The following is a 12183-nucleotide window of genomic DNA, read 5'->3' on the forward strand; positions in this document are numbered from 1 at the left end:
TTGACGTTGTCGAGGCCCGGGTCCAGAGATGCTGACTGAATGCACTGCATCTTTCATGAGTTGTCCCTGGGTCTTCAAAACTTCTGTTCTTTCCAAAAGGAGACCCGTGTGCTTTGACACAGGAAAATGAACTGTCCTTTGTTTCTTTTTATTTTTGTTTTTGTTTTATTTATTTATTTATTTATTTATGTATTTGAAAGAGATGGAGAGAGAGCCCTTGAGCGTAGGGGGCTGTACAGAGGGAGAGGGAGAGAATCTCAAGCAGACTCCCCACGAGGGTGGGGCCTGAGGCTGATACAGTCTCAGGCCCCAGAGATCAATGACCTCAGCCTAAATCAAGAGTCTGCTCCTTAACTCACTGAGCCACCTGGCACCCCCCCACCCCGAATAGTCCTTTGTCACGGCTAAGCAGGAAGCATTATTATGTCTCAGCTTCCAGCTCATGGAGGCTGCCCCCGTGAGCTGGGTCCCTGCGTGTGAGCTGGAAGAGGCACCTGCCCCACGGCTCCCTCCAACATTTCACATTAACATAAACTGCAATACAGGTAATTACCCTTCTTTGAGGTCTAAAGGCATTGCCACTGGAATTTAGGGGATGAGAAAGAAGTGGGGGGTGGGAAGGCGTGGAGGGTAGCAGGTGCTTCTCCCACACCCAAGGCTGTGGAAAGTGCCTTCTTTCCTAGCTCCCCAGCTGGTCCTTCCTGGGCCAGCCTCATTCCTCTCCCTCTTGTTCTGTCTCTCAGCCCTTATCCTGTTGCGGCTGCCCAAGTCCTGTCTGGATCCGCCCTCACTCCGGACTACATACCGCCCCAGGTCAGGTGAGCCAGACCCTCTGCAGAGGTTCATTCCTCCTGGTCCTGAGACGGAGGGAGGCAGGAGCTGGGTGACGGGCTTCACTATGTAATGGGCTTCGCTATATAAACATTTGCTGGTCTTCAGGCTTATCTTCATTTTTCTGCCTTTGCCTGTCCTGGTGAGCCAAGAGTCTTAACCAGAGATACTTGGGGTCAGCCATCAGAGATTTCCTAGGATTCTAAACCTCTGTGCCTTAGTTTCCCCACTTGTAATAGAAGAGTGAGCCCATTTCAGTATCTCTTACAGTAGGCTGGTGTTGGCATAGAGGCTCAAAGGGGGTCACAGTCATGACATCGGTGCCCCAAACCAATGGCATAGCTTCCTGGAAAGTACAGCGCAAGCTGTTAAAAGGGTAGATGGCCCGTCAGACATCAATATCCCTTTAGTCTTGTTTATGCATTTTACTGGAATGCGCAGGCATGAAGTGTTCCCTGAAACAATAAAAAGATAATTTACTCAGCCTGCTCCATCTCTCTGTCCTGACTTCTTGTGCTTTTTCATGACGCTGTCCCCTTCCAGAACTCTGAGAGCCCTTTTTCCTCTCACAGTTTACATTTTCTTGGCTCACTGCCTCTCTCTTGCTCGCTGTTTCCTTTCCCTTTTGATGACTGACTTTTAGCATCATCTCAGCATCTGTAACTAAATCAGCAAAGCCTCTGGGTCCTGCACTATAATTCTAAATTTCACCGTAAATACAGATGCACTGTGTCCGCAGATTGGACCTGAGGAATTTTGAAAGCTCAAAAAAACTTTAGCTTTTACTTTCAAGGCAGTTTGAAGCCAGGTGTTTATCAATGCTGTCTGTGTAAAGCAGGCCCGTGCCGGCCGAAAGAGCACAATGGCGGCTCAGTGCGGAGGGGAGACGGCTGAGGCTTTTTCTGGAGCATAATAGACAGGTATTGTTGAATGAGGGCTCTACTGAGGCGGACGACAGTGAATTTACACAGGCTCTGCCTCAGTTTACATTTGGATATATTTGACTTTAGAAAGTCAAGGCACCACACCCAGGCGTGGGGTGCCTAGGTGGCTCAGTGGGTTAAGCCTCTGCCTTCGGCTCAGGTCCTGGGATCAAGCCCCACGTTGGGCTCTCTGCTCAGCGGGGAGCCTGCTTCCCCCCTCTCTGCCTGCCTCTCTGCCTACTTGTGATCTCTGTCAAATAAATAAATAAAATCTTAAAAAAAAAAAAGAAAAGAAAAGAAAAAGAAAGTGGGGCATGTGATCAGAAGTCTACCTGAGGCAGGGTCGGCATTTGGTTCAGAGTCTCTGAACCAAATGCTGACCCTTCATCCCTTCCCTCAGAGGCAGCCCTCCTATCTGCTTTCAAGGCGGGAAGGGGTGGAGGTGGGCGAGGCCTCAGAACCAGTGTTCGGTTAGCCCTCACCTGGGGGATGCAGGGCTCCCAGAGGCTGTGTGGCCTCTCCAGAAGGAAGTCTCAAGCCAAGCACTGAGAAGCCCAGTATATTCGGAACTGAAGGACAGGGAGGCACAGGGTGGAGACGTTTGCGTGGCTAGGCCAGATAGATGGGCTTTGGAATCCAAGCTAGTCGGAAAGGGAGGGAAGACAGAAGTTTAAGAGGAAGGCAGAAGCAGACTGGTCAAAGGCAGGAGGACATGGGGCCTCCTCAGGGGCATCTGAACTTGGGAGGTAGAGCTGCTCCCTGTGGGCATGAGGCTGTGTTGTATGGGCACCTGTGGTGAAGGTGAGAAAAAGCATTTTGAGGTGAGAGGCTCAAGAATCTGGGCGGGCCATTCACACACAGCAGAGTCACTTAGGGTAGAAGGAGGAAGGCGGAGGCTGTGAATCAGGTTCCAAAGTCTTTGAGAAGGGTGGGGTGGGGGTGGGGCCCAGAAGAGCCACAGAGAACAGTCATGAGGAGACTTGGAGGACAGGGAGTCCAACAGCATCCAACCCCCACAGAGGAGCAGAGAGTTATGAAGTAGCAGATGAGAGGCCCAGTGGGGTCCAAGCAGCCGTGTGCCCCCTATGTGATGGGGACCAGGGAGCTGCAGGCATGTGGGGAAGAGCCCCCAGGCCTGCCAGAAGTGTGAGTCTAGGGTCCAGGCTGAGGTGTTATTTTCCAATGATAAATTTGGAAATTCCGAAATTCTGGAGGTTCTTTTTACTGGGGACAGGCATTCCCTCCTGGCAACCCTAGTCTTGTCCTTGTCCACCTAGAAGGAAAGGGTGACTGCGGTGTCCTTACCCCTCTGCCCACTGACCCTCAGGGGTCGTACTGCAAAGCCCTGGCTTGCCTTCTCCTCGTTGTGCTGACCCATTCTCTCAGAGAAGGACATACCGTATGATTTCACTTATCAGCGGGATCTAAAGCACAGAACAAATGAACAAACAAATAAAAGACTCATAAATACAGAGCGAAATGGCGGTAGTAGGAGAGAAGGGGGTCGGGGATGGGCAAGAGAGTAAAAATGATGAAGAAATACAAACTTCCAGTTATAGGAAGTACCACGTCGGGAATATCATTTTTTGGAAAGATTTTATTTATTTATTTGACAGAATGAGAGAGATCACAAGTAGGCAGAGAGAGAGGGGAAGCAGACTCCCTGCTGAGTAGGGGGGAGGACTCGATCCCAGGACCCGAGATCATGACCTGAGCTGAAGGTGGAGGCTTAACCCACTGAGCCACCCAGGCGCCCCCATAGGGAATATCATTAATAACGTTGTAATAACATTGTATGATGTTGGGCGATGAGTACACGTACCTTGGGGAGCGCTGGGTAAGGTCCAGGATTGTTGAATCACTATGTTGTATCCCTGAAACTAACAGAACACCATGTGTCAATAATAATTCAGTTATAAAAATAAAAATAAAACAGAGCCAAGAAGGGAACTATCCTCTCTGAGCGGCACACGGAAAGCAAAGAAATCATTTTTTGTTTTTCCTGCTTTTGCTAAGGAATTCTTGGCCAAAAACCTCACCCCACTGTCTAAATTCTCTGTAAATCAAAGCCAGCAGTACTTTTTATCTCTGTGCCTCAGAAGAGTGTGTTCAAGATTAATGAAGTTAATCTACAATCTGGATGGAAGCTTGCCAGCTTGGAACAGCCCCCTTCTAGGGGTGTTAGACATCACACTAGAGGGAAGACGAATTTACCTGGGAATTGCCAGGGGGACCCCCATAGTCGGCCTTGACCTGGGGAGTCCTTTTCCTGCCCAGCCTGAACCGGAAGGGAAAGGAGACTCTCCGGAAAAAACAAGTCCAAGGAGGTGGCATGGGCCGTGTCTGAAGGTCCCCGAGGATTCTGGGGTGGGATAGGATATTTATGGCAGGAGCCGCGGCCCAGCTGGTCCAGATGGTGCCTGAGACAGGGCTCGAGGAAAGAATGTGGCACAGATAGTCAGGGGTGAGGGGAGCAGAGGAACCTCCTCTCCAGGGCCACCAGGCTGGGAGGCTGGGTGGGAGAGACCTCACCTGTTCGCTGTGGAAGTGTTGTCCTGCCAACAGCTTCCTGAAGGATGAATATTTTTTTACTTTTATTTGCATATGTCATTGTTTAAAAGCCTTTATTAAGTGTTTATGTTAACCTGCTGCTAGGTTAACTTATCTGCGTATTATTATTATTAGCAAAACAGTAAAAAAAGAGTATGAGGGAGTTTGGAAATTTAAAGAAAATCACCCACAACCCACAACCCTATTACGACTTAATGGGTGATTGAGAGAGAAAATCTGTTTTGTTTGCTTTTTTTTCCTCTCTTGGGTTTTTTTCTTTGGTCTTTCAACAGATTTGAGCAGGGACACAGGAGGTCACTGAATATTCTGGTCCATCCAGTCCTTATGTTTTTCTGCATTTGGCCCGTGCTCTTGTTACTTTGTTACTCTCCTAGGCAGAGTCGCTTAAAAACTCTTTTCGCTAATTGAACATACTGCTGCCAGTGAACTGTTAAATTTTTTGTCACTTTTGCAAAGTTTCCATCTTTGGTTCCATATTTCTTTAAATGTGCTGTCCTATGAACATGACAGTCATGGACTTTGCAGACCACAGACATCTCAGGACCTGAAGTCTACCACGGAACAACGATCATAAAGCTGGCTTAAAAATGCCCACGGGTATTAGGGAGGGCACGGATTGCATGGAGCACTGGGTGTGGTGCAGAAACAATGAATACTGTTACGCTGAAAAGAAATAAAAAATTAAAAAAAAAAAAATGCCCACGGGGAACTCGACTCCGAAGGCTCCTCCACAGCCTGTGTCCTGGGAACTTTCTGGATAAAAGATGGTACTTACTCACTCCTGCTCATCTTTAAACAAAAACATTGAGTTAATGGTCCATAATATTGATCTGAACTATCTGGGACTTAACACACCCTCTTGAGGGCAAAAGGCTCCTGGGAAGTTTCACTGGTAATGACTGAAGCTGTTAAAGCCAGATCCTAGGATGAGATAGCAAGCCACAAAACCGGGGGGGGGGGGGGGGGGGGGGGGGGGGGGCCTCCCTTAGGCTGGCAGATACCTTTGTCCCCTGCAGTCCCCTGCTGGGACGTGGGGCCATTTAAGTGCAGTGTTCTTATCAGCATCTGAAGCTTTCCAATTGTATAAAGGAGATTTGCAATGACACTAGGTAAGGATGTTAAATCATTGGTGCTCTGCTTGAGCTAATGGTGATTTGCCCATATTAATCTGATCTTTACATTTGTTTCTAGGTATAGCTTTGCTGCCTAAAATAGGGTTATATTTCACCCCTCTTTCTGCTTCCTTACCGCCCCCCCCCATCTTCAGTCATTTATACTGTCCCTCGGGGAGGTTGAGCAGTTAAATGAGCTCAATGGAGCGGCATTTAGCACCCATCCCCTTCAAACTGCAGGGCCAAACAGGTAGATAGGGACCCTCTGAGTGTGAATCCTGACCCTGGACAGAGGTCACACCAAGATGCTTCAGGCTATCAAAGTCCTGAACAATCCCCTCAACCAAATTCATCCAAGAGAACACTTTAGAACTCCTACAATCAATCTGAGGGGTTTGAAGTGGCGGGGGGGGGGAGAGTTTGGGGTACCAGGTGGTGGGTATTATAGAGGGCATGGCTTGCATGGAGCACTGGGTGTGGTGAAAAAATAATGAATACTGTTTTTCTGAAAATAAATAAATTGGAAAAAAAAAGAATTTAGAATAAAACATAAAAATAAAAAAAAATAAAAAAAATTTAAAAAAAAGAACTCCTACAATACGTAAGAGTTTAACTGAAAAACCCATTACACATTCCACTTTATGCATATATAAGAATCATCCTTATCTTTTAGAAAGCTATTGACTTTCTGAGGATTATCATCTATGGAAGGGATCAGTCCAGCCCTGAAATAAGCACTATTTCCCCCCACTTTATTGAGCTATAATTGATATCTGGCCCTGCTTAAGTCTTAGGTGTAGGGCATAACGATTTGACTTCCCTATACCAACTAAATGATCACCGCAGCAAGTTTCGTTAATACCCATCATCTCGGATAGATATAAACACACCAAAAAAAAAAAAAAAAAAAAAAAAAAGGAAAAAAATAGTTATTTCCTTGTGATGAGAACTCTTGACATTTATTCTCTTAGCAACTTTCAAACATACCATGAAGTTTTAAACTACGGTCACCGTTCTGTACACTACATCCTTCGTACTTCTTTCTCTTATAACTCAAAGTCTGTACCACTTTCCTCCTTTCCCCCTCAAACCTCTGCCTCTAGTAACCACAAATCTCATCTCTTTTTTCCCCCTGGCTTTGGTTGTCTTTTTTTGTTTGTTTGCTTTAGATTCCATATGTAAATGAGATCTTTGCATATAGTATTTGATAGGTCTCTGTGTGACTTATTTCACTTAAAACAACACCCTCTGAGGCCATCCATGGTATTGCAGATGGCTGGATTTCCTTCTTTTTAGTGGCTAAATAATATTCCACTGTGTGTGTGTGTGTGTGTGTGTGTGCGCGCGCGCTTGTGTGTGTGTGTGTGTGTGTGTATTCACAGCCTCCTTACCCTTTCACCTGTGTTGATGGACATTTAGATTGTTTCTAGGTCTTGGCTATTGCAAATAATGCTACTAAGGACATAGGCGTGCAGGTATCTCTCACATGGTGTTCTCATTTCCCAAGAAATATAGACCCAGAAGTGGAATTGCTGGGTCATAGGTACTTCTGTTTTGAATATTTTGAGGCTTCTCCATATTGGTTTCCACAGTGGTTGCACAATTTATAATCCTTTTGCCACCTCATCACTGGCATTTGTGATCTTTTGTCTTTTTGAAGACAGACATCCTACCTGGTGTGAGGTGATGTCTCAATGTGATTTTGATTTGCATTTCTCTGATGATGAGTGATGCTGAACATCTCTTCACGTACCTGTTGGCCATTTGCATGTTTGTTTTTTTTAAATCATCCATTTAGGTCATTTGCCCATTTTTAAATTGGATTGTTTGGTTTTTTGCTGTTGAGTTGTACAAGTTCTTCATATATTTTGGATATTAACCCCTTACCAGATGGTTTGCAAATATGTTTTTTTCCCATTTTTTTAGCTTGTCTTTTCACTCTGTTGATGGTTTCTTCTCTTGTGTAGCTCTTTAGTTGGATACACTCTCACTTTTTTGCTTTTGTTGCTTGTGCTTTAGGTCTTATATCTAAAAAAGCATTGTTAAGACCCATGTCCAAGAGCCTTTCCCCTGTTTTCTTCTAGGAGTTTTCCAATCTCTCATTTAAATCTGTAATCTATTTCACATTAATTTGGGGAAGTGGTGTAATATTCTTTCACATGTGAATATTCAATTAACCCAGCACCATTTACTGAAGAGACTGTCTTTTCTCCATTAAGTATTCTTGGCTCCCTTGTCAATATTAGTGTGTGTGTGTGTGTGTGTGTGTGTGTGTGTGTGTGTGTGTGTATGTATATATATATACACACATACGGTTAACTAATATATTAATATATATATTAATATAATAACACTTCCAAAATGTGTGCTTGGACTTGCACAGACCTACTTCCTGGGTGAATTTTAGTGGTATTTCAGAACCCAAGATTCTGGTGAGGGCAGTGGCTAGAATGGAGACCCTGAAAGGGTGTAGAAGGAATACTGGTGTTAAGTTCTCATCAGAAGCATTTGGAATTCGCCTCTTGTCATTTTGATGCTCTTCCGAATGCTTTTGCTCAAAGAGAAGTCACTCAGGTTTTGTTTTGATGACTGATTACGGTGATATCTGTCTGACCTAATCAGAATTTGAAAGGAAAAAAGCAGGGTGCCTGGGTGGTGTGGTTGGTTAAGCTCCTGACTCTTGGTTTCTGCTCAGGTCACGATCTCAGGGTTGTGGGATTGAGCCCCACTCTGGGCTCTGCACTTAGTACAGTGTCTGCTTGAGATTCTCTCTCCCCTCTCCCTCTGCCCCTCCCCGCAACTCTCTCTGAAATAAAATAAATCAGAAAGAAAGGAAAGAAGGAAGGAAGGAAGGAAGGAAGGAAGGCAGGCAGGCAGGCTTTGGTAAATGCTTTGACCTAGTGCCATTTGTTAAACAAAAACCTCTTAACATTTTTGCTCTCCAGATAGAGAATATGTATTCTTGTCTCCGAATCTGGGGGAGGAGAGGGCCGTACAATGAGGAAGGTGTGACAGCAGTGATGTGTCTTGCAGAAATGTGGGGAGAGAGTGATGAGCTCTTGGCCAGGGTGGCAGGGGAGCTGCCACAGACATGCTGACGTCCGCGTGAACCCTAATGAAGAAGAGGAATTCTCGGGTGGGAAAGGGCAGTCGGGGCCAAAGTCACGGTGTAACCAGAGACCCAAAAGGACGCAAGATCAGGGGTCGCGCTAGGAAGTGTGAGCAGTTCGATGTGATAAGAATGTACGGTGCTGTGTTCAGTAGAGGACTGGACAAGTAGCCAGCGGCCAGAGCAAGAAAGGCCTGACTATTATTCAGGTTTTGTTGTCTTGTTTTGTTTTATTTTTTCAGACTTGCTCCTGAACAACTTAGTATGGCTTTATAGACAATAGAGGCAAATAAATGATTCTAAAAAACATTTGTAGCATTGATACAGAAAATCCAAGTGACTTCCCCCAGCCTTCTCCTAGACAGCAGTTTTCCTACTTTGAGTTCTCCTAAGCGCTGAACATTAAAAAGAAAAGAGGAAGAAAAATAAGATGAAAAGGAAGGCAAGTACGTTCATTAAGATCTTAGTTGAGCTGGAAAAACGATACAGCCAAAAGATAGAGGGAGCTAGTTCCAGATGGCAGAAATGGTGTCTATTAATTAGCCATCACTGTAGTTAATTAAACATTTGGATGAACATAATGAAAGAACATTTGAGGCTCTCCACTGAAAGGGTTAGTTAAAGCAAACCTCAGCTGAAGGAGCTGGCTTCGTTCCAGATAAGGAGTCACAGTTAGAAAAAGTGATTGTATACTTTTCACCTTTCAGTATGATTGATTGCTATTTTGGGAACTCCAACAAAGAGAAATAACTTTACCAGACAAAGCTACCACTTTGTTTCTCGGTTACGAACATCTCTGCTCTAGAAATTCATAAAACAAGAATTGCGATTGGCAAACAAATAAGAAGAGATGTTCAACCTTACTTATAACCAAACTGAAATATCAGGAAAGGATAACTTTATGCTCATTAACTTTGCCAAAAACATGGTAAATAGTAAAAGTTGGCAAGATTGGCGGTGGGCAAATATAAGAGACTATTCATTCAACAAAGTTTTGATGGCCAAATTCTGTATCTCAGACACTAAGAAAGGCACTAATGTATAGAAAAATAGAAACCTTTTTTTCCCCTTTTACCCAGTAATACTGCTTCCAGGAATTTTCTTCCAGGAAATAATCTTCATCCCTACACACCTCTAAAGAAAATCCTGCACTGAGTATATACATAAACGGAGAGAGCCAATGTAGCATTATTAATGATAAATGACTGGAAAGGTGGAAGCCATGTAATTGTCCACTGGTATAGAAGTGTATATTATGTTGTTACATGCTAGTTCATCCACTGCATTTGTTAGACAGAACAGGTCATGGCCGCAGTAACAGATAAATTCACACACCCAGAGTTTTGTCTCTTGCTCATGCAATGTTCAATGTAACTTGAGCAACTCACCAGAGAATCTCTTTTCTACATAGCAATGCAGGGACCCAGGCCACCCAGTGGTGCCACCAGCTCAACCCTTGGCTTCTAGGAGGGGGAAAAGAGGAAACATGAAAAACTCACACCATTTCTTAACTGCTCTACCTGAAAGTGATGTATCACTTCTGCTCAGAGCCATTTGGGCAAAACCAGTCACGTGGTTTCAACCCAGCTGCTCATTATATATTTTGCTCATTTTCTGAGTGGATTAAGTATTTTTTTTAAAGGTTTTATTTATTTATTTGGCAGAGAGAGATCACAAGTAGGCAGAACAGGCAGAGAGAGAAGGCGAAGCAGGCTCTCCACTGAGCAGAGAGCCCAATGCCGGGCTTGATCCCAGGATCATGACCTGAGCTGAAAGCAGACGCTGAACCCACTGAGGCACCCAGGCGTCCCATATTTTGCCCATTTTCTGAGTGCATTGTATATTTTCTGCTGTGGAGTTTTAAGAGAGTGAGTGTGCGCGTGTGTGTGTGTGTATGTATATATATATGCATGTATATATGTATATATGAAATACATATAAAATATATATAATCCTTCTTAAATATATATAATATATAATATGTTATATTATAATGTAACATAATGTTATATATATAACATATTATATATATTATATATTTCTCAAATATATATATTTATATATAAATATAAAAATATATATATTTCTCAAATATAAATAATATATATGAAGAGTATATGTATTTATATATCTATAATTCTTCATGAATATATATAATATACAGAAACTCTTAAATATATATTCTGGAATATATATGTGTATATTCCAGATGCTATACCTTGGTCAGGTAGATGGTTTGAAAATGTTTTCTACCCCTCTATAGAGCTTGTCCTTTCATCTTCTTTTTTTTAAAGATTTTATTTATTTATTTGACAGAGAGAAATCACAAGTTGATGGAGAGGCAGGCAGAGAGAGAGAGAGAGAGAGAGAGAAAGAGGGAAGCAGGCTCCCTGCTGAGCAGAGAGCCCGATGCGGGCCTCGATCCCAGGACCCTGAGATCATGACCTGAGCTGAAGGCAGTGGCTTAACCCACTGAGCCACCCAGGCATCTTGACAGTGTCTTGAATTTTGATGAAGCCCATTGTACTAGTTAGTTGTTCCTTTCATGGATCGTGCTTTTGACGTCAAGTATTTCCTTTGCTTGACTGTGTGCTGGCTAGAACTTCTAACAGTTCATTGAATATGAGCACTGGGAGTGTATATCTTTGCCCTACTCCCAGTCCTGGAGAAAAAATTCATTCTTTCACTATGAAATATAGTGTTAACTGTAGATTTTTTGGAGATGCTCTTTATCAAGTTGAGAAATTCTCGCTTTCTATTTTTCTGAGAATATTTGTCTTGAAGGCTTGTTGAATTTTGTCTAATTCTTTTCTTTTCATCTGTCGACAGGATCGTACACAGTACCGCAATGCAATTCCTACATGAATTACCCAGAGCTGGTGTAGACTCCACGGGTTTAGGGCACAGTGCCCAGCCACGCTGTCCTTGCTTTAGATGGCAAATACATTCTCAGGTTTCTCAGGTCACCTGAATTTCTGGCCAACTGGCTATGAATTTGGGGGTTCCCACTATCACCTCAGATTTGGTGATTCACTAGAATAACTGATAGAACTCTGGAAAGTTCTATGCTTACTATGAAAGTTTTATCACAAAAGATGCAAATCAGGAGCAGCCAAAGTAAAAGACCCAAAGGGCAGGATCTGAGAGGGCTCCCAGTGCACGGCTTCTGTGTCCCTTCCCCAGGGAATCAGGATGTCTCACCCTCTGGGTCCATCGATATGTTCACAAGCCAGGAAGCCCAACCCAGTTTCGGTTCCAGAATTTTTATTGGGATTTTATGACAAAGGCATGATGGATTGAATCATTGGCCAAATGATTGAGTTCAGTCACCAGCCCCTTCCCTCCCTTCCCCGGACATTGGGAGGGTGGGCTGACATCATGTATTTCAAGGCTCCAACCCTCTGACGACATGGTTGGTTTTCTGGAGTAGGTAGTCCCCATCTTGAAACTAGGGGCCCACCATGAGTTACTGAAGTAGGATAACTCAGGGATGGTCCCAGGGCACCACAGTGAATACAAAGACACTCATCCCTGGGAAATTCCCAGGATTTAGAGGCTTGATCCCAGAAAACAGGGACAAAGACCAGATCTTGAATTACAATGAGGTTACCTCCTGATAAACCCAAACACGGTAAGT

Source organism: Neovison vison, chromosome 2 (assembly GCF_020171115.1).
Source record: "Neovison vison isolate M4711 chromosome 2, ASM_NN_V1, whole genome shotgun sequence".
Lineage (NCBI taxonomy): Eukaryota > Metazoa > Chordata > Mammalia > Carnivora > Mustelidae > Neogale > Neogale vison.